The sequence below is a fragment of the Perna viridis genome, chromosome 6 (assembly GCF_037379345.1).
Source record: "Perna viridis isolate PV_CMFRI_1.1 ecotype Kerala chromosome 6, ASM3737934v1, whole genome shotgun sequence".
In the NCBI taxonomy this organism is placed as follows: Eukaryota; Metazoa; Mollusca; class Bivalvia; order Mytilida; family Mytilidae; genus Perna; species Perna viridis.
In genome coordinates this window covers 4,152,402-4,175,545 of record NC_142450.1, presented here as the reverse complement: position 1 = coordinate 4,175,545, position 23,144 = coordinate 4,152,402, and the positions used below count along the sequence as shown (strand labels likewise).

Genomic DNA, 23,144 nt, shown 5'->3' with positions numbered 1-23,144 from the left:
TGCGATTTAATCTAGTGCATGCGAGATTTCTTATTGTTGAAAGTTTTGAATACACGAAAAAAAAAGGCGAACTTGTGTCTTACACATACGGAAACTGAATGAATACGTGCAGATAAAAATAAGCAACTCTTCACAAAGATAAAAGATTCGTAGCATAAGTATAAGAGTTTTACTTTCTAGAAAATAACTTATTAATAAGTCACTCGATTGTCTTCTTTTGTCTTTTCTCTTTAATATATTAATTCGAGATAAATACTGTAATCTGATTGGTGAAAATAATTTTGTTATATCTCAATGGATAAAAAAATATTTACACGCCCCTATTCAGTTAAATTCAGAGCTACTTTTCCCATGATATGTTTTAAAATTAATTTGTAAGAATTAGCAATTTCATTCGAGATGTAGTTATAATATGTTTAATGTTTCAACAGGTCACAATGCTTCTAGATTAATGGTGAAGTTTACGCCATAAAAATGTATGCATTGCAAATGGAAAGTTTACGGTTCAATTGGACTGATTGTAGAAAATTTAAATCTGAGACGACTCAAATCAACATCTCTCAACTCTCATCTACTTTAATTAGTGTCTTTGTCCAATCTTTAAAGAGCAGTATAATGATGTATTCCACTCTTTGACTCTTCAAGTCCGGATACCACTCAATCTCATAAGTTTCTCTTGACTTTGAAGATCAAGAAACTGGCCTTTTGACCTTTGAAACCACATTGAAATGAGAAATCTAAACATCGGTATAAACAGTATGAAATATGTCCGTTTCGATGTCTGCAAGCGAATTACTATCAAGACACTTACTCTTAAAACACTTAGTAATAAAAACAAAACATAGAACGATGTATTGTCAAGTTTACATAATTACCATGGAGATAGATAAAAGTTTTTTTTATGTTTTGTTTGAATGCCAAATGTACGATATTAACCGTCACAAACCGCTTGGTTCGCACTCGGGATCAGATGCCTATAGTATGTCAGGTTAGTCGTAATCAGTCGTAATTAGTTTGATGAAACTCATTAACAGTCTGTTCTTCTTTTCCTACTCTTTCTGCTTTTCTTTGTGGTTAAAGGGGGTGTTAGCCGTGGTCTTATCTTGGCATTAATTTTAGACAAGAAGATAAGTCGTATTCTAGACATAAACCATCGTCATTGATGAACAAAGATATTCTAGACATAAACCATCGTCATTGATGAACAAAGATATTCTTATAATACTTGTTTTTAAAATTATAATTTTGTGAGTACTGAGCAACGTAGGCAAGAAAGTAAGGAGGGAACCAGGCTCACAAAATTTATTCTTATAACTAATTGCTGATAGAACGTGTTGTTATGGACTTGTATAATCCATCTATGGACGTCTTCATATATCTGTAAAACTTACCTATCACACCAACTGTCGAGAATCGCTGCTGTAGTTTTTCTAGGTTTCAGGTTTAATGTAGTACGATTTTTGCCTTCAGGATTAATTGGTTATTGCGTGGCATTTTTGTAATTTTAGTTCATAAAGAGCCTCCTTCATCCTTTTGTTTTAAATTGTTGTCTGGGGTTAGCATTGCGCTAGCTATGTAAATTTAGTGAAACCTGCTATTCTAGCTGAATGTAACCTCAAGAGGATGTCAATAGAAGACCCATGCATTGGGTGGCACATTTTTGTTTTTGTTTTCAACAAGTTTTGAAATTCACATTAGAGTTCTCTGTGAAATTAATGTTGGTTTGTAATAATTTACTGAAAGCACTAGAAACTTTAAAATAAAGGGAAATAATTCTTTGATTTTTTTCTTTCATAATTTAGTTAATTGGATGCTTCTGAGTCGTCCGCTTTCGGTACAGAAATAATCCTGTTCTTTCGGAACACATAATGAGTTTAACATTACATTACTAGAAAAAACAGTGTGCAGTGTCTACCTTTTCTCTTAAATACTACGATCATTAAAATTTCCACTCACTTCTGTGTTTTATTGGAAAACATTCTAGTTTTTGACTCCGTATATAAAGCCATGACCGACTTTGTTTGACGCCGTATGTTTTAATTAAATTCTGTAAAAATATCAATCATTGTCAGGTTTACAAATCATCACTAATTCTGCACTATCTATTTTTCGTTATGAACCCAGCAGGGATGGTACAGATTTTATGCGGATTAACAACCAATCAATCAAAAACTCACTATAAACCAATTTCTGTATTGATTTTTTTATGCGAGAGAGGTAAATTAATGATCGAAAGTTTATTTCGTTTATGATGCACACCACCAATATTCAACCAAGTTTTACTCGAAATCCTCATAGCTCTTGAAAACAATATTTAATTTTATTTCAAAAATTGAAACTGTTACTGAAATTAAAACCATATGACGTCAATGTGTAGTACATTTTCCTTCTTGTGCTGGTGAGCATGCCTATCTTGAGAAAACACAATGGTTTTACCACGCTTTTTATAGGTACTTCACTTCCGTGTCCATTGCGCTTACTCCATATTCCATTTTGGGGATGTTTAGGTTATCTATCATGCTTGTATTCAGTCATCTTTAGTTAAAGTTCAGGTATAGTTCAGGAAAGCTATTGAAATTGGTTGATTTTGTATTTAAGCCTATTGGAAGGGGAATTAGTGGTTTCTAATCTGTATTTATCCGAAGAATATCAAGAGTGGAAATAGGGTAGGGGAGGGGTAACGCAAATATGTCTGTGCAATGAACTCCTCTTTATGTAACTCCAAAAAGCTTAAAATGCTCGGGATACAGAGAATAACACACTCTAGGCACTAGATATTAGGTTCAGACCCGTGAATCAGCAAAAATCTTTTGATACGTGTACTCTTATGTCATGCATTTTTATTCATACGCCACCTGGCATACGGCGAAAATACGTAGACGGACAGCAAAGTTACTAGTTTTGCCGAGTTCTGTTGTCTTTGATTGGGCTTCTAAGCGAGATACTTCAACCAATTTACTTCTTCATCCTGAGTTTGAAATTTCGTCAATATTATTTTTTTTAACCTATAGATTTACGAAAAAGTGAGAAAGCCTACTTTACTCTGATATAAATTTCGATGAAAACAAATTGTTCTTTATCTAAAATATAGCTCTCCGTGCACGAACATTCCCTTGATCTGACATTTGAACTCAATCATGTTTTAATGCAAAAACAAATGGTGTGTATACAACAGCACACGTGTAAAAAGGTCATGATGTCGTATTTTATTATATATTGTATACACTTTAGCATATAAACTAAAACGAATGTATATGAATATATATATATATATGATATGCTTTATTTCGTATTTATGAACCTGTAGTAACCCTGATATATAATGAATATTATATATCAAAATCTGTGATACATGCTGTATCTCCTAAAGGGCTACCGACCCGCGGAATGATATTGGTCGAGGGTTGATACAGATTTTGACATGTCATGTTCATTATATCATATATTTTGACTATACTTTAAATATGGTATGTGAAGGGGTGTGATATAGGGTATGTGATATAGGTCTAGAGTTGTGATATAGGGTGTGCGATGTAGGTCTAGGGGTGTGATATAGGGTGTGCAATTTAGGTCTAGTGGTGTGATGTAGGGTGTGCAATATAGGTCTAGTGCTGTGTTATAGGGTGTGCGATGTAGGTCTAGTGGTGTGATATAGGGTGTGCGATGTAGGTCTAAAGGTGTGATATAGCGTGTGCGATATAGGTCTAGTGGTGTGATATAGAGTGTGCAATATAGGTCTAGTGGTGTGATATAGGGTGTGCGATGTAGGTCTAGTGGTGTGATTTAGGGTGTGCGATGTAGGTCTAGTGGTGTGATATAGGGTGTGCAAAATAGGTCTAGTGGTGTGATATTGGGTGTGCGATGTAGGTCTAGTGGTGTGATATAGGGTGTGCGATGTAGGTCTAGTGGTGTGATATAGGGTGTGCGATTTAGGTCTAGTGGTGTGATACAGGGTATGCGATGTAGGTCTAGTGGTGTGATATAGGGTGTGCGATGTAGGTCTAGTGGTGTGATATAGGGTGTGCGATGTAGGTCTAGTGGTGTGATACAGGGTATGCGATGTAGGTCTAGTGGTGTGATATAGGGTGTACGATGTAGTTCTAGAGGTGTGATATAGGGTGTGCGATGTAGGTCTAGAGGTGTGATATAGGGTGTGCGATGTAGGTCTAGTGGTGTGATATAGGGTGTGCGATTTAGGTCTAGTGGTGTGATACAGGGTATGCGATGTAGGTCTAGTGGTGTGATATAGGGTGTACGATGTAGTTTTAGAGGTGTGGTATAGGTTGTGCGATGTAGGTCTAGAGGTGTGATAAAGGGTGTGCGATGTACGTCTAGTGGTGTGATATAGGGTGTGCGATGTAGGTCTAGTGGTGTGATATAGGGTGTCCGATGTAGGTCTAGTGGCGTGATATAGGGTATGCGATATAGGTCTTGGGGTGTGATATAGGGTATGCGATATAGGTCTTGGGGTGTGGTATAGGGTATGCGATATAGGTCTTGGGATGTGATATAGGGTGTGCGTTATAGGGTAACCGGTATAGGGTTTAAAAAACGCTTATAATGCATATACAAAAAAAGGTATATTTCAATCTAAATATATAATTTATATCGTTCTATAAACCAGCTGTACATGTACTTGCATGGGACATGCATGGAGAATAAGGCTTTAATATGCAGTACATGGTATTCCATTGGTTCTGACCAATCTGCTTTCTTTGTTGTTGAATGTGAATCATCACACTTTTACATATCTGTAACTTAATAGCAAAGTTACCGACCATGTTTTATAGCACAAGGAAAAGGCGGGGCGGGTATTAAAGTTCAAAGGTTTAAAATGCTGGATAAAGGGGTTGCACATAAGATTCAGAACATTTTAATGTGGGGAAATTTCATGCAAAAAGTCATTATTTTGTCCTCAAAAAGTAATGAAACACTTGAGTCTGTTCCGCCCTTTAACTCGCGAATGCAGCAACACTTAAAACAGTTACGAATGAACTTCATAAGTTAAGTTAATTCACTGCTTTGGTTTCGCAGGTTCAGATATATATTAGCTTGATGTTCTAAGTTTTCTTCCTGTTTTTAACTGTTTCCTTTGGTTATGACCAAGATTCTTCTGCTTCTAAATTTATCACTTATTCCGTGACTCAGTACAAGGGTTCTTTGCAATTCAAATCATCAGTTAAATACAAATAACAGGCAAAAAAATCCTATTTTAAGAATCTCAAAAAGTGTAATGTACAAAGGGTTTACCAATTACATAACATCGTTATGTAATGAAAACCAGATGCAATCAGACAGATAGCTATCAGAATTAAATATTACATTTAGATTAAAACATAATACACCTGGCTATAATCAGAATTGCATGTTAAAGGCGAGGTGTGAATCTCGGTGCATTTTACTTTTATTTTGTTTACAATGCAAAATATCCCTTTAATTCCCTACTTCCTGCTGTTCCCGGTTAAATTAAACCGGTTTCTTTGTACATACAATTTTTGTTTATTCTGTCGAAAATGACTGTGTTAATGCTGATATCTAGTTATTTGGCAGCCAAATGCACGACAGGACTATTTGTATGGGGAGTTGTGTGTAGGGCATTTAAGTAAGAATGAAATATGAAATAGAAATATAAAAAAGGGGGTTAGTTCGTGTTGTAATATATATATATATATATATATACTACGTCTCAGAATGTAACGACTCTATTAGCTACACTGCTCCATCGGATCAAATTGATACAGGGAAGATATTATAAACGTATAGAAAGGCCTATATATATACAAAAGGACGACAGGATGGGGGATTTAGGGACTATGGACCGAGAAATACCGAAATTTTCTGGTTTTTGGTTGAGTAAAGATGAACGGATCACCCAATGAAATAGTACCATGAGATTCCACCACACAAAAGGACGGTTGTGGTAGATTTTTGTGTATGACATTAACTGTTAGGAAATTGGTGGTCAAAAAAGGGCCGAACATTCACATTTTCATAAATATTGTAGGCATTTTTTCTTTTTTTTCTAAATCCGAAGTTTTAAAGTTCTTTGCCCCAGTTGGTCAGACATCGACCTCTGCGATCGGATGATGCCGTGCCCTTGCGAAGCATTTTACTAGATATCGCAAAATTTGGGTCCAATGAGTATTTAACGTTTTAAATGAATTGTGCTTGATGGCACTTTAAAGAGCGATTTTCTTTATAACATGATGATATATTGCGATTGAACTGTATCATTAGTTTGGTTCGGTTGCAATTCTTTTAAAATCGTAATGAATTTTTTTTCTCGACTAGAAATTGTAGAATTTATATCCTAGAAATACATATACTAACTTGGATAGTACCACATATAACATATCTTGATTTTCGTCAATTTCAAGGTGGTGGCCATTAAAATATTAATGACGGAAATCAAATCCAGGGACAAATACCAGACATGAAAAACTGACATACACAACAAAGAACATAAAATAACCAAAATAATATGTACAAAGTAATTAAAGTAAATGAGCAACTCGGACTTCACTAAAAACTGGGAGCATGGACCAGGTATCCGGTAGGGTATTAAGGTTACATGTTTAATGGTCATGCTAACAGATACATTGTAGATATATCACATAATAAAACTGAAAGGAGTACAATACAAAATGTTTCCAAAAAATGCAATAGTATACTGGTCCACTTCCTAGTAAATTGTTCTTTCTGTCTAGCCACATGTTAGCTGTCTCTTCGTCTTTTTCGTTTTTATGGATGCAGATCAGTTGGTACAAATTCTCACCAATGCCATCCTCATTTGGGTTCATCGTAAAGACATTAAAATGTCGAAACAAATTTGCTTTGTGCAATATCAGCGCAACGATCAATCATATAATTCCGTCCAATCTATTTTATATAGCTCTATAGGAACGGAATCTAAATTCACAGAGGATGAACGCTTCTTTTATTACAAAAAGTGACAATACTCTTATGTCTATATATTTTGTATTATTGATTTCAATACCGTCTGTGTTTACGTCTAGTCTGGAATATCGGCAATTCCATTTCTGATGATCTGATTGGAATAACAACTGTAATATACAGTTCTATTGAACTGAGAAGCAAAACGCTGAATGTGTCTAATTCTGCATGCTTCTGTATACTGTGAAATTACTATAGTTCGTGGGTACCAATCTTTATGGTTTTCGTGGGTATGTCAAACCACGAAATTTGGTTCCCTACGAATAGGAGATTCTCATTGATGTGTATACAGAAAACTTCAAAACCACGAATCCAAGCATCCACGAACTTGTGTTTCTTCTCTGATCCACGAAATTTGGTATCCACGAATTTAAGTACTGTCGCGTTAGTATTATGGAACCTATTGGAAGAGTCTACTTCATGCAGCTTTCTGTACTTGCGTTTATCTCGGGGGAGGGGGGTAGAGTGTTAGGTTCTATATTTCCGTCCGCCCGTTATTTATTATCATCTAGAACACTTTGTAAGTGGTTTGTAGTTGGATCTAAATGTGTTTGGGGCTAAGTTTGGGTTAATTTGACCGTTTTGCTGGGACATGTATTTGTTACTGATGTATGCAGATACTCTAGATGTAAATTTCTTTTGGCTCTGAATAAAGATAAATTTGAGGAAATCCAAGATTTGAACTAGGTGGTGCAGGTCACTGAAATGAATGTTTTAGGTTTGCACTATTTATTGAAAGTAGGTGCAGATTCATAGGGGTTGGACCCGGCTTACACCCGCCCCCTCCCCCCCCCCAAAAAAAAAAAGAAAAAAAACATTTTGGGAAAAAAATATTTTATTAACCTGAAAGCGGATTTCAGAAGCCGACTCTAGGACAGGTCTAAAAGTTTCACAGAACAGTTCTAGAGCCAGCTCTTCTGACAGTTCTAGCAGAGCTGGCTCTACTACTAGAACTGTTCTAAATATATCTTAGAACTGTTCTTCTGACAGTTCCAGAACAGTTTTGTGAGAGGTAAGAACTAATCTCATCAGTATTGTGTTGCTACAACTGAGATGTACAATGCAGTTCCATGTCTTACTTATACTCCAACACAACGAGTGGGTAGTAATCTTGTCCGACAGTCGTTCCGTCCGTCCGTCCGTCCGTCCGTCCAAATTTTTGTCGTAATTATCGTGTCTCCCAATGAGTGTTGCATGGCTTCATATAGATTTTTTGGTGTTATCTGAAATCAACTTCCCTTTTTGTTGGACTTTGCCATTCTTCGCTATACAGAAAGATAAAGAAAATGTGTGTCACAGTCTCGGCTCCCAATGGATGGATTGATTTTAAATTTGGCATTTTGCTTTATATAGATGAGGCATATGCAGTGATTGATTTTGGTTGCTCTCCGACATCAACTTCCTGTACGAGTAGCACGTGCACGATAATGCGTGCATCTAATGTTTCGTCAAAGAGAATATCATAGTAACATAGTGAACTCAAGTGTTTGTTGCCTAATTAGAAATACAGCACAGGCCCATGGAACTAGGACTTTTTTTAATCACAAAAAATATCATTAAATCATTTTGTTTCCATATTTTGAGAACACATATGATAACTCAAATATGGAAACAAAATGATTTAATGATATTTTCTGTGATTAAAAAAATATCCTGGTCCCAAGGGCCTGTGGAATACAGTTCTAAATTTAAACCTAAAATCAGAAAAGGAATTCTCGTGAGATTTCTGCCCACCCATACTATAAACATTTCTATACATGTACATGTATCAGAATTATCCAATTTAGCGTTAAGCTATTCATCAAAACAACTTCCCAGCCATTATTATGTCCACCGTGAATTTATTAAATTGATGAGACACGATCCCATTCAATTAAGGATAGACAATCCTATCATTACTAAGTTGAACACCCATGCAACTTGGTCCAATTTGATTATCTTGTCTAGCAGCTGGTAACAAAACCATCCTATTTACCTAACGTAGTTTTCGCTGCTCATTTTTTAATCTGTTGTGTGTCCCACTGCGGCTGATTTAAGAGGGCGTCCATGCAAAATCCAGGCAGTGGGTGGCACATAAATTTTGTTTTCAAAAATTTTTCAACTATTTAATATTGCAAATGCATCCTTTTTCATATTTGAATATTGGTTTCAGATTTACTGCAACGGTTAAAGAGAAAATTACATAGAAAGCATTGAAATAGGGAGATAACTCCTTTTATTTTTTTTGGCAAAATTTGGTTGCTTTGTTAGGGTTTCTGAGTCATCCATTGTCACTTTAACAAATCATGTTGCCTTGTCATCAATGCTCCCACATCCAGTGCTGAATCCGCCACTGATATTGGGCACGATAAATGAAATTTATAGGATATTTAATACAAAATGTGACAGCTGTTATCTTCGTCCGTCATTGCAGTTTTAGAAGCCAATAATGTTATTAAGCATGTATTTTTGACATAACGCGCCAGTGAATCGAAGACGGGTCAACCTAATTCCTTTTGGGATTCGGCGCTGGAGATATTCTTTTGTGTTGACCACCATCGAATCCCTTAAAATGCAGTATATGTTGTATTCGGGAAAATTTTACCTTGACCTCGACTACGGAACTAATTGCGCCTACGACAGTATGCCAATGATGCAGGACGCTTGAAGTTTGGAAGTAAAAAAAAACAAAAACAATATCTCCAGCGCCGAATCCCAAAAGTGATTAGTATCAACCCTGCCCACGTCCATGTTAGGTTTACCGTTAAAGGAGACCTCGGATTTTGTGTCTTTCCCTGGCACTTCATCAATCCTGACTAAATTTTCTTAGTTCTAAGCAAAGAGTAAACGACTTTAAGTTATCTTTTACCATTCCAAGTCGGTGATTAAAATGCACGTGACTTTTTAACCACTGGGCGGTGATTATATTTCTGCAAGAATTTACTCGCCATTTTACATTTCATAGTTTTCTACAGATTTCTACAGAAACAGATTCTCTCCCAATGTTGTCGGGGATTACAACATTTCGAAGAAATCTCGATAGTTAAAAATTTTAGATTTAACAATCTCGAGTGGATAAATCTTGTAATTCCCTCCAGACTGTAGGATAATATATATTTCTTTGTATGAAAGTTTTTTTTCTTTTGTGTAACTAGAAAGGCTGAGGTGTTCCGATTGTGGTATCACATGTAGTTGTTTGCTCCTTTGCCTTTTCAAGGCCCTGCTGAAAAAATACAAATTGTGATATTTGAATTATAAATTGAAATCACAAGTAAAGTTATATTTTCAAACGCCTCGAAATTCGTTTTAAGAACAGGTGAAGTGCAAAACAGCTGGAAACAATAGTATCACATTCTTTTTGGTGTCAACACACTCGAAATCCCACCAACACTAGACTAACTTAATTGTCTGGAGTGTGGGAATTTAACATCAAAAAGATGTCATTGACACAGAAATTAAGCACTGTAGATATTAGTCGACGATTAAAGGGTTGCAGTTGCTTAAAATTGTATTCTTTGGCTTCTGATTTGAGTTTCATTAGGTTAAAGTGCATCATGTGTAAAACCTTGGTCCTTTTGAAGTTACATTGTAAGGTAAGATATCTTTTCTTCAGGTAAAATTTCGGATACATTGTAATTGTTTCCATTCTGCAACGAAAAAGTTATCCATACGATCCTTCTTTATTTCTATGTTGCATTTTGATATCGAATATTTGAGAGGAAAGAAACATATATTTTTCTTCAGTCTCGGGGAATTACAAAATTCATCCACTCCAGATAGTTAAATCTACAATTTGACTATCGAGAGTAGGAAAATCTTTAAACCCCCGAAAGTATTGGAGGAAAATAAGTGTCTCCATTCTGCAAGGAAAAGGTTCGATCCTTATTTATTTCTGTGTGGCGTTTTGATATCGAAAATTGGAAAGCGTGCCCCCGTATCTGTGAAATACAGATAGTGATAATCTAGTAAAAACTTACAACTTGATTTGATTTTTTGTTGTGTATTGTATCAAGGATATATATCACAGGAATTGCATTATTCTGATTGTAAATTTATATTCCATCTTTTTGTATAACCTTTTTAAGGCTTTTTCGAGGTTGGCGTTCTGTAATATTTGAGAATTTTTTTTTTTTTTTTTTTTTTTTGGTGGGGGGGGGAGGTCTTTTTGATAAATCCATTGTGTTGATAAATTCTGAATGTTGCGATGTGTTGTGGTGTGTTGTTTCTTAATCGTATCGTTGTTTCTGTTTTTGATTTTTTATATGATTTCATTGTGTATACTTGTTTGCAGTGGCGGATCCAGAGGGGGGGGGGGCTTTAGAAAATTGTTCAAGATACCCTCAGAATGTAGGATTTGAGATGTAATATTTCAATATTTTTATGGAGGTATGCCCCCCACACCCCTAGCAAATTCGGATCACTTCGTAATCCTCACCGGTGATCCTTTTAGGATTTTTTTTTTGCTCCCCCTTACCTAAAACTCTTGATCCGCCACTTGTTTGGCATCATTTTACACGACCTTATATTTACCCGAATTGTTTCAAAATCTACATCCAAATAACACCTCAGGCATTTTCTACTGACCGGTCGATTTTTTCTATGCTCTTTAATTTCTTTTGGTTCATGATTTATTTTGGATTTTGGTCTATATTATTACAGGGGTATATAATAAAGTCGTGTCTTTTTTTAGATCTTTTCCTCCATAATTTATACTAAGAACGTCGATTCATCCCATTCAGACCAACTTAAATTCAGATTGATAAAAGTCTTTTGCAACATTAATAAACAAAAGCATCTTTTGATTAAGCAAAAAAATAACACAAATAAACAAAACTAATGGTGGGTGTTTGTATCAATGATAAAATTAATGTGGAAACCATTGTTTGATGTTGTTAAACCCGGAGGAAATATTTATCTTCAAACAGATCTAAATGAAAAAAAAAAGAATTGTATATATATTTAGTACAGCTGTAGGGTTTTTTTTCTATAAAACAGATCAAGGGAAAAGATTTTTGAATGCTGCATGCCATTTCTGTATTTGTGTTAGAATTCCAGTACAGAAAGTGTAGACACGTCACCTCAAAATAACGTAGTTACACGTGCTGTTTGATTAAATCATATAATGGTACATGCATACATGTAAAACTATAATTGTTTATTTCAAATAACCAACAGGAACTACTTTATGTGAAGTCTATGAAAGTCTGAGTACAATCTCGTGTAGAGAAAAAGTATCAGGTATGATAAACTGCAAAAAATGCACCACTGTATAACCCTAATAAAAATAGTATACTCACAGGGATAACCAAAGGGTCTTCAATCAGGATAAACACAGCTTCAAGTAAGCTCTAAAAAGCCCCGACAACAAAATAGTAATTAAATCTGCGGTAACAAATTACGACACTCCTTCGAAATATACTAAAAGGTCAAATAACGACACGAAGACCCATTAATGATCAACATTGACATTAGGGTGAAATCAATCATTTCTAACCAAGTATCATGCTGCAAGCGCATCTGATAACTTGGAAATAGTGGAAAAACATCCAAAACGACAAAATTTGATTAAGGCAACGAAAAATAATGCGTAATTCATTAATTTTGTGTTGAAAATTTTGGGTATATATTTTCTATTTCTTGCCACACTCGGTACTATAAATCTCATCTATTCATGCAAATACAAAAATGTGAATATAGTACAGTTTACAGTTTTGTTAAAACGACACGTTACATAAGTTAAGCAGAAGACGGTTATACCTCTCCGGACGAGATTGGTCCAAGTAGTTTCGATTGAGATGTCGTGCAGGTCCGACAGTTCTATCTGACCACACAGGTTATACTGTAGTAATTCAATGGTTCGAAACATTTCAACGTTGTCATGGTAAATAAGTTGAAATTAGCAAGAGTAATTATATCAAGTTACAATATCTATGGCGAATCTAGCAAGGGAAAAGTTCCGGCGTTTGACCCCCAACTTTTGGAGAAAAATTTGGCTAATTGTATGCAAATTTTTGATAAATAAGCAGCAAAGAACTGCCTAGAGCCTCTTTTTTAAACGACCAAAAAATAAATGGGGTCGTATATATTGGTATGACGCTGTCGTTGTCGTAATCGTCATCCGCACACACATTTGTTTTCGTGCGATTACTTGCGTATTATTTGGTTGATCTTTATAAAATTTTAAAAGAAGGTTCCAAACCACAAAAGGAAGGTTGGTACTGATTTTAGAATTTAGAATCTGAGAATTAAGGGCCAAAAAGGGACCTAAAACAAGAATTTCATAGAATTCAACTACTAGTATATAACTCAAGTAAAAGCCAATTATAAAAGAGGGTCATGAACATACATTTTCATGTCAAAAACTACTGTTAGTGAAGGTATCACGTTGAAAGTGTATTACAAAGTGCCATCCCACCCAATAGAAGATTGATTTTAAGGGTTTAAGACTCGAATCTTGTAGTAACCATGGGCTCAAAAAGAACGTGAAACAATGCGTCCTAACATAAACTTGGATGAAACTATGTATCTCATATAATGTTTACTAGTAGGTGCTATATCACAAAATAAAGACTGTGATTGATTTTTGGAGTTGTGACCTGAGCCAAGTAACAAGAAGGGTTCACAAAGGGGCCAAAAACAAGTATTGTTTTCTTATTTCTGGACGATAACTTGAGTGAAAGGGAATGGGTCCCTAAATGATATTGTAGCACGAGGTAACACGTGTAATGGCCAAAAAGTGACCACTAGTGTTCAAATTATAATCCAGCGCCAAATTTCTAATCGTAATGAAAATCAAATCTGTGTCAAGTTTGAATGATGAGTCCATACTTGTCCGAACTGTTCAGGGTACGACCTCTGTGGTCGTATCCAGCTGTGTCATACGAAGCATTTTATTGAAGAATTTCAGGATACTCCGCTGAGTATATATTTCGAATAAAAAAAAATACCAATAGAACAGCCTTGAACCTAAGGTTACTAACTGTCTTTTATTTGAATGCCATCTTGAAGAAAATCGAAGATCAGAATACATTTCTATCACACTTAGTTCTCTGTGGATTGCTCAGCCTAGCAGAGTACCTAATTAGGTTGTTAGAGGGGAAATTCCAGCATCACACATAGTGTTTTCCTTAGCGTGAGAATATATATCTAATACTACTGAAAATTCCTGTATCAATATCTTCATTCGGATGTGATTAAAAATGTATTAAATTCAGAGTGACAACATCTTGACCTAAAACATATTAGTAAGTATAGTTTTCAGTTCATTCACTGTTTTCATTTTCAAAATCGCAGTTGGTTGCCTATTTACAAATATTTGCAAAGGGAGGCAGGTGACGATTTCATGTGTTTGTAATGATGTTAAAGAATGTCAATTCTATTTTGTATGCATTTATTTTATTATTTCGGCGTTAGTCATCTTGTCCCTCATCCAATATTTTAAAATATGAAGAAGTTTACGACCGTCTTTTTATTGTTATTTCTAAGCTACTTGTTATCAACAAGATATTAATTAAATTGAATTAAGTTAAATTTATGAAAAAAACACTAACATTGTTTCGTGGTGACTTGCATGCTACCACCCATCCACCCACATCCCAAAAAAAAGATATAAAAATATATCAGAATTAGACGCACAGTAACAGATTCAACCTGAGGCCTCAGTTGTTTCTCCATCCTCCCAAGTCAGGATTTGGAATCAAAACCTTGACTTCAGAGGATGTTGTTTCTCAAGAGATATGCAAAAAAAATTGTATCATATTGACTTCTGTTTGTATTACAAGGATTAAATTTCCTTGGTGGTTCATTTGATTGTTCGAAAATAATGAGTTTTAAAGCCTACTGTTTTGTGGTAACAGAGGAAGCCAAAATGCATGCTAAGTACAGCAGTGCAGTATAATATCAATCTGATAAGTTCGGGTTAATTAATCATAAACAAGACAAGGCCACCCTACATTGGCATGTATATGCTGAATCGTTTTTAATCGGCAAACCACGGCTAAAGTCTGCTACGAACTCGGCCGAAGTATTTATTACTGGGATCAACGAGTTCATCGATAAAGTACTTTTTTTCGAACAACTGTTCTTTCAATTTGACTTGGTTCTTTGTTGTATTTTATGCCATGTTAACGAGGCATCATGACATTGTTAAAATCAAAGAACGCCCTGAATCAAAGAAGAGTACTAGAACTCCAGAAGTGCATATATAAGACATTTGATTTCAATATTAAGGTCAATGAACTAGGGCCAACGAACTTTTAATCATTTTTACATAAACATTTTAGATATATGCAACTATATTCACAAACGCACATATAAGCAGAAAAGCAATAATTCATAGCAATAATTTTAGGAACACCAGAGTTTTCTACTCCAAACATTCTTATATGTCATAGGTGGACCCAATACCACATGAAATTAATTGAAATATACTTTAAAAATACTTGTATGTGATAAAAGAAATACTGAGTGAGAAATAAGCAATAGAGTTCACTTTGTCTGGTCGATATGTTTAAAAGGTCATCTTTGAGTTTATTTATTTTGGATACAATCAATGCTTTACCAGTTACTATAAATCAGTATACTCTTATACAATTGTAAATGGGCATTACTGAACACTGACTGTCATTTGTTGCCAACCATTTTTGAGAATAACTTTACCAGCCAATTTCTGGGGATAACTTTGCCAACCATTTTCTGGGGATCACTTTGCCAGTCACACTTTGAATAAACATTTGCCAGTCACACTGTGAATAAACATTTGCCAGTCAGTCTATTAATAAAAACTTTGCCAATTGCTTTAAAAACATGCTACCTGTTCATGAAAGAAAGTTTGTCCTTAAATTTTGGAATGAGAAATTTACCTTACAGTCTGTTTTTAAAAAATATATAATAATTTTCGTCAATAATTTAATGAGCCCTTGTGGGAGACTCACAAGAGCGTTAAAGCAGAGCAACCATTTAATTTCTGTGGGGGCTAGGATCAAATTTGAAATAAAAAGGCAAGACGATCATGTATGGTTAAAAAAAATGTGTAAAATAAAAAGGCAGGAACTGTCACCTGCATAGCTTTAAACTCGTGTTTACAAAATATTATTGTTATCTGTTTCCATGGAAATGCAAGTTCAAAACTGTCTCTTTTAGAGTGCCATCGTTACCTATGTAAACAAAGCGCATACTTAGTTAAAAAGAGATGATAGACTTTTTATTACTCCATGGTGTGTTTTATACAATACTTGTTTATGTTTGTTACCAAGGTAACGCAGGTTGTTGTTCTCTAGAGTTTGATGAACTCGAAGTCTTATTTGTAAAGCTTAAATCTGATGGTTCCTTGGTTGCTTTTGAAGCTACTATTTCTGATGCGTTAGTTGATATTTGACAAGAGCAACCATTCCGTTTTTTTTTCTAAAGAAAAAGTTAGAGAGCATTTTCCCTACCGGGGGGTCTCGTCGTTGCTCCTATTTTGGTCAATTCCAGGTTATAGTTTTATTTCCGAATAAAGCAGAAGTGAATAAATAAATCATGCTCAAAATATCTTTAAAACTTGAAAAAAAGGTTTTTAGCAATTTTCAATTTATAGAAATCAACAAATCATGCCCGAACAGAATCTTCCATTTCATATGGGTTTATTTAAGACAAATTTCACTGTATTTTTCCGCTGTTTATGTAACAAGTGCAAATATCATTCTTGATTCCCCTGTATGATTGTAGCATTAATTGCCGAAAAACTCGCACAATGTTGGGTGTTCACGTCATAACTCAGATTCCGCTTTTCTTTCTATGTCACGGTGTTATTTAGATTTCATTTTTTTCTTTGTATGTCAGAGTGTTCTATAAAGACTGTGACTTTCACCTTGCGCTGTTTGTTTGCATCATAATTTTCATGGGTCTTTGATATATAGTCTGTAGCAAATTTATCTTTTCTCCTTACTGCTGCGAAGCAGCTTGTAAAAATCATCTTTTTATATATCAGTACTCTGCAGATTGTTTTTTTCATGATTATTTGCTTTGATAAATGAACGTTAGAAAAAATATAATTAATGCCATTTCTCTGTTGATATAAATGAATACAACTGCACCAAGGATGTTCATGTATTGGCACAGTGTGTATTGGATGCTTATTTCTTGCCTACTGTCTGGAAAGGTGTAAATTTGTAGCTCTTTTCAACCTGTATAATATTTGTCTATACTTTTTTTTCTTCTCCTTTACCTTCATCTTTACTCAAGTAATCTGGCATCGATTCATTGCCAACTAGGCAAAGAAGTTAACGTTGCAGTTGTAATATAAAGTGAAGGTTTAGCGCGCCATCAAACTGCTTTACCCCTCCAATTTCATCCGAAATACAGGTTCCAAGTCATGACCATTGCGGTTGTTCCCAATCGTTCCGTTTTTAAATGCCAATTGTTACACGGACTTTCCGTCTTCTGACCTTTCCTTTTGTCGCCTTGAGTTTGCCTATCATTTCGATAATTTTGTAACCTGTGGTGCATATTCATTGGTTCCAAAGTCATGCATTCAAAATATATAAGTATCAGAGAGTTCGAAACACGTATACACAAGTATGACGCTTCCATTCTTTTGTGCCAATCGGTACTAAGGCACATACCATTTTCTTCTTAGGAGGAGGGGACTGGATTCTTCTATGTATATATTGAGTTAGAATTTTCTTCGCGCAAGTGCGAAAATGATTTCCTTTTTTTAGCAGCAGTCGGAATTAAAATATCTACATTAATAGGTAATTGGGAAGTTACTGAATCATATTTTTTTTCTGTTCATGGCTGAGAACAAAATTGGCTCAAATTTTGAATATTTCTTTTTTTTTAACCTCACCCCCTTATCGGTATAAAAGACGGTCGTCATTCGAACATTCGGTCCTTTCTGGTTTAATTCGGGACTAAATTCGCGCTTCACCACTGACAAAAACTAATGATAGGCTTTATTATGGCAAAAGAACTAGTAGGATCTAGCCCTTCTTCAAGTTCCTAATGACCCTAATGGTAAACGAATCCTTTCATGCTATATTTGAAAAGTGTTCCTTGTCACCATAACCTAAGTTTTATGGTATAATATGGTATTACTCGTTATATCAAAGGCGGATCTAGGCGCGTTTTTCAGGGGGGGGGTCGAAAAGAAAGAAAATCACTGAAGCGTGCCAACGTACCACCCTCTTGACCAGTCAGCCCCTATGTCCTGTATCCGTCTTTGTATATTGCCTTTCGACAGGTTTACTAGATCCAACTTAGTATTACCAATCAGGCTTTTATTTATACATTTATAACCGCTTTCTGATCTACTGTTTATCATTCTGCTATAGTTTTTTAGCTCTGCTTTACCGGATGTGAAAATTTTTGCAGGGCTTTAGCACTACACCTTAACAATCCGCGAAACTTTACTAATTTGCATATGGCAGGGGAGGAGAGGCTTTGAAATAGCCATTACACCCTTTGCGCCAGAGTTTGTCACAAACTATGTATATGTTTTACATGAATGTTTTTTTTTTAATTTACCTAGCAATATCAGTTTATCAATTATGAGACAATGAGAACTACGAAAATAAAGTTTTGGCGCTATGCAGCAGCTGCTGTACATAAATTTATAAAATACCTTTGTAGTTAGTTTATGATGATCTAATGCTTCATAAATAATGTTGTGTAGTTCATCAATAAGGAAGGAGCCATCTCTGTTTCTGAAGCTAACACAAATTTTTACAGTGGTCTATATTCTTTTGTAGGATAGTTTAAGAAACTGGAGATCAAGGTAGGCTCGTGTTTTATTACGCTTGTTTTATTAGATTAATGGCATTTTGCAGTGGCGGATCCAGGTTGGGGGTCCGGGTATAGGATCCCCTTTTTTAAAATTGGTTAATTTTTTGCCAAATTTGGACAAAATGAATAGTAGCCTGAACCCCCTTATTATAAATTTCAGGATAGGAACCCTATTAAACAAATTCTCGGATTCGCTCCTGCAATTTACTTGTATTTGAGATCAACCTTACACTTTAAGGGATGTTTAGTCATCTTTGGTCAACATTTCATCATTGGTTAAAGACCTAAGGTTAAAATTAAAATCAAATAAAACTTGTGGGCTAAACTAAATGTTCACGGAAAAACGGCGTTACGATAGATAATAATTGTTACTCTTAGTTACGTCGCAACCGATCGACCAAAAAGTCAACTCTAGCAAGTAATTATGATTACACATACGTTATTTATTTTGGACTTCCTTTCTTTCCTCATTTTTGCCCAAACTTAACATGAAGCTAACAGAATACTTCAATAATAAGATGGGGGTCAACCCTGCTCCCGACCCCACCCTCGCTATTATGTACTTCCAATTATTCTCTGACATGTAAATGCGAACAAAGATGACGTTTTGAGTAGATATCAACAACAACTTTAGACATAACAGATGTTTGTTGCACTGCGTAGTATTTATATAATAAAGAGACTTGCTCTAACTTTCATTACATAATTTATAATTAGTACGAGCTATTAACTGATACTAATAGTTGCGTTTTAGATAGTAGGGGCAATTAAGTCACTGTACATTGTAAGTGTATTCCAAGTAAAATGCATTCGAGGGGGATCAGGCGGTTAGACCCCCCTCCCCCCATTTTTCAGTGTGAAAACTTGGTTAAATTCGTGCATTTTTTGGGACAAATATTGACAAACAATAGCCTGGAACCTCTCTTTCCAAAATATCTGGATCCACGCTGCATATTTGACATTGTTTAAGACGGAATAAATGTAAAAATGTCAATCCTTATAAGAATCGGGCGGTTGTTGAAACATGGTACATGAAAAAACATCATTTTGAAAGTGTAATTTTTACCATTATCAAAGACCTGTAGTAACAGGACTATGCCTTTATCAGGGAAAATGTACAAGATTTATCTTATTACTTTGGTAAAATGAGTCTTAATTTCATTGAAGTGCCCTTAAAATTTAAACATTTTAAGGGCAGATAACTCTGTCAAAAACCTCATTCTTCAAACATTTTATTGAAAATTTTTGAACAAATTCAATGATGCAGAAATCAAAAAGTGTTCTTTTCAAATAGAGGCATTATGCTTGACTGAAATATTGTCAGATCGGTGGGTTTTAACCTGCATGTTTATGATTTTTCCATTTTGCCTGATTCTTACAAAAACTTACACTTAGAGGTTACTGGGAAATTATATGTCACATAAATTTATGTGCAACAATTCGATATACTTGAATATAATATACAGCTTTAATGGATATATTTTTACATAAATCCCTTTTTGTAGTATTTGTACCGCGCCAGCTGTGCCAATATATTAATTTCTTACGCGTATATGATCACAATAAAGTATGTATAATTACCAAAACGCACACCTTTTAATTTGAATCATTATCGCTTTTTGAAAATGAAAAACGTAATTCATTGCCCGCGTATTAAAATTGAAAGAAAATACGACATGAAAGAATGTTTGATAAATCGAAAGTTTACATCAACATTACGTGCAAAATGAAAACAAAGGTATATTTTTCCAATCCGTTAATGATGGACTGAAATGAAACTCGATTTAACCATGCTTAAAATGGGAGGTAATTCATTTGCTTTGCATACTCATATTCGTTTCATACCATAAAAAGTATGATTAAACGATTAATCGGAACTACTTGGCAATTTGCGATAATTAGAGATGCCAACGTGCTCTAAATTGAAACATGCGATTAACATAAAAAAAAAAAAAAACACTCCCTCAGAAATTTGTTTGTGTAGAAGACACAATTATACCTCCGACTATACATAGGCGCGTTCAAAGAGCTAGGGGCAAGAGAACCAGCCCCCCTTTTAGGCTGGAAAAATTTGGTTGATAATGTAGGGAATCACTGAGCCATGACAAAGTCGGGTCCCCTGTTAGCTCAGTTAGGGGCCTCTTTTTTGAGGATCTCTTGATCCGCCTCGCTTAAGTACATATGTTACGCATTATCCTATATTAAGAATAAGGAATTTATACGGTAAATATGTGACACCCGAAAATCAAGCCGTGTAACCCTACTTAAGATTGAAATTGATAAGTAAAGCTATATGTTGTTTTTTTTTTTTTTAATTTTATGACAGTCAGAAATGTCGTTCTCTGCATGCCTCTATAATGTTTATTAACACCCTTCAAAACTGTGTATGCGTAAATTACACATTATGGAGATAATCGGACAAACCATGTCCCCCTATCCTGAGGGACGGGTTGACGAACGGTGGACTGAGGCAGGTCGATATACCTTCGACTTTCACTCACGGGAATATGAAAATAACACATGTATGTGCCATGAGAAACCGGTTAGTTCTGATTGGTTCTACAAATTCCTTTGTTACCATGAGTCAGCAGAATTACAAAGTCAGCTTAATTTCAAGCAATGCTGACTCGGCAGAGCAGAAAAAAACATCATTGTTCTGTTACCCTCAAACATTCAAAATATTTACACTAAGGGGTACTTGTATCTTATCATTTCCGGGGCTTGCTATTAAAATGTTACGTAAAAAGTTGCATAATGCCTGATATCAAGATAACGCAACATTATTTTCATTTTCATTTTCTTTACAGTTAAACCTGCTTTACCTGAATCAAATTTATGACAATATGGTCCGGTAGAACATTTTTTATGGTTCAGTTGGGGGTCCGGGGTTTGGAAAATATTATATACCGTCTTTTTCAAAATCTCTGAATTCGCACCTGTGGTATGACCATGTAAGGATTTGTCAGGCTGTGATAAACTAAGAAATTTAGTAGATTTTCGAAATATCTATACTCAAAAAATGTTCTTGCTCAATTAATCACAGGGGCTTGCCCCTATTATAAAATATGCAGCCCGACTAGTATATAGCACAAGGGGCTTGCTCCCACTACAAGGCCGTAGCCAGGGGGTGCGACGGGTGCTATCGCAACCCCCCCCCCCCTTTTGAAAAAAAAGAAAAAAGAAACTTTGATTTACATCTTAGCCTGAAATTAGAGAGAAATCATACCAAATAACCAAGTAAAATTGGTTATCAGTGATCAGATCGCACCCCATTCAGAAAACCTGATTACGGTCCTGCACTATCAGCTATGCTGCCCGACTAGTTTATAATACAAAAAGGGTGATCCCAGATTTGGGGGTACCTCGTTTCAACTGTTTTCCCAATAAAATCGAACATATTACTATTTACTCTCTGCAACCGCTTAACAAAAGATGAATCTAATTAATTAATACAGGTATCAATACCAAAATTCTTCGTATTAAATCTATACATTCATACTCCAAATTTCTAAAATTGCATGGACCGAAAGTTAAACTACTTCAACCCTGACATCACTATCATATTGCTTGCAGTAGTACTTGGAATACAATTTTCCCGCTCTTTTCTAGCAAATATTACAGGTCAATTACAGGTCAATTTTAATATTTACATGTAAAATACTGTATTTTTGGAGAAGTACCTCTTCCGTCTGCGAGAAATTATTCCAGTAATTTCTGCCCCCTGCACACCACGAGGAGGTGGAAGAAGGATTTTGTGCAGGATTTGTTTAAACATTTTGAATCAAAATAACCCATAATGCAATAGCACGTATAAACTTAAAGGTTAATTCCTAGATTTATTATTGACAATATTCTACGACTAGTTGAATTAACGGATTTAATATATAGGACAAGTTGTTCAAAGTCTACTAGGAAAATTGTGATAAGTGCCATGTATGGTATGGCGTCAGTAGCTCGTATTCTCACAGCAATGTTACCCTTTCCTAGTTAATCAATATACCCTACATGACTCCTATATGGACATGTATTTTTAGTGAAAACATGGTTTGGGGGGGGGGGGCGCACAGTTTTTTTGCGGTTAATTTTTTGAAATATTCTTCTAGAGTGGATGCAATGTAGATATCTTTTGTGGTAGAATTTGCGAGAAATTAAAGTTTCAATCTAAAACCACCGAAACCTACCCCTGCCAACCCATGCTTTGCAAATTTTTTTTGGGGGGGGGCGCACGCCCGCCACGCCCCCGCCTGAATCCGCCCCTTTTCAGTTCTAATCGTCAAAATGTAAGTGGGTTTAATATATTGATAATGCATTATTTCATGAACAACTAACATTTTCAACAGAAAAGTTAACCCTCAGAACTTTATTCATAAGAAATATATTTGACTTGTCCTAATATCTCACGATCACTTTTCATATTTTGAATATTAAATTAACGAGTAGTGTAATTG

The 23,144-nt window shown here is 35.2% G+C and overlaps 1 protein-coding gene and 1 long non-coding RNA gene across 14 annotated transcripts in view; one reads left to right on the top strand and one right to left on the bottom strand.

Moving 5' to 3' along the window:
• LOC148613269 (uncharacterized) overlaps window positions 1–23,144 on the top strand; it is a 34,411-nt gene that overhangs the window by 6,000 nt on the left and 5,267 nt on the right. For 6 of the 13 annotated variants that reach the window (XM_088586568.1, XM_088586577.1, XM_088586580.1 and 3 more), the window contains exon 2: window positions 18,663–18,688. The exons of 2 other annotated variants lie outside the window; for them this stretch is intronic. The gene's annotated coding sequence lies outside the window, so the exon portion shown is untranslated. Of the gene's footprint in view, window positions 1–436; window positions 989–18,489; window positions 18,689–23,144 lie in introns of those variants that run through there. 5 more of the 13 variants (XM_088586581.1, XM_088586579.1, XM_088586569.1 and 2 more) reach the window with 4 other exon arrangements.
• Window positions 9,147–12,291, bottom strand: LOC148613270 (uncharacterized). Its single transcript, XR_015923316.1, has 2 exons — window positions 12,231–12,291; window positions 9,147–10,156 (listed from the first exon to the last, which is right to left on the bottom strand). It is a non-coding gene; the product is annotated as an uncharacterized LOC148613270 (long non-coding RNA).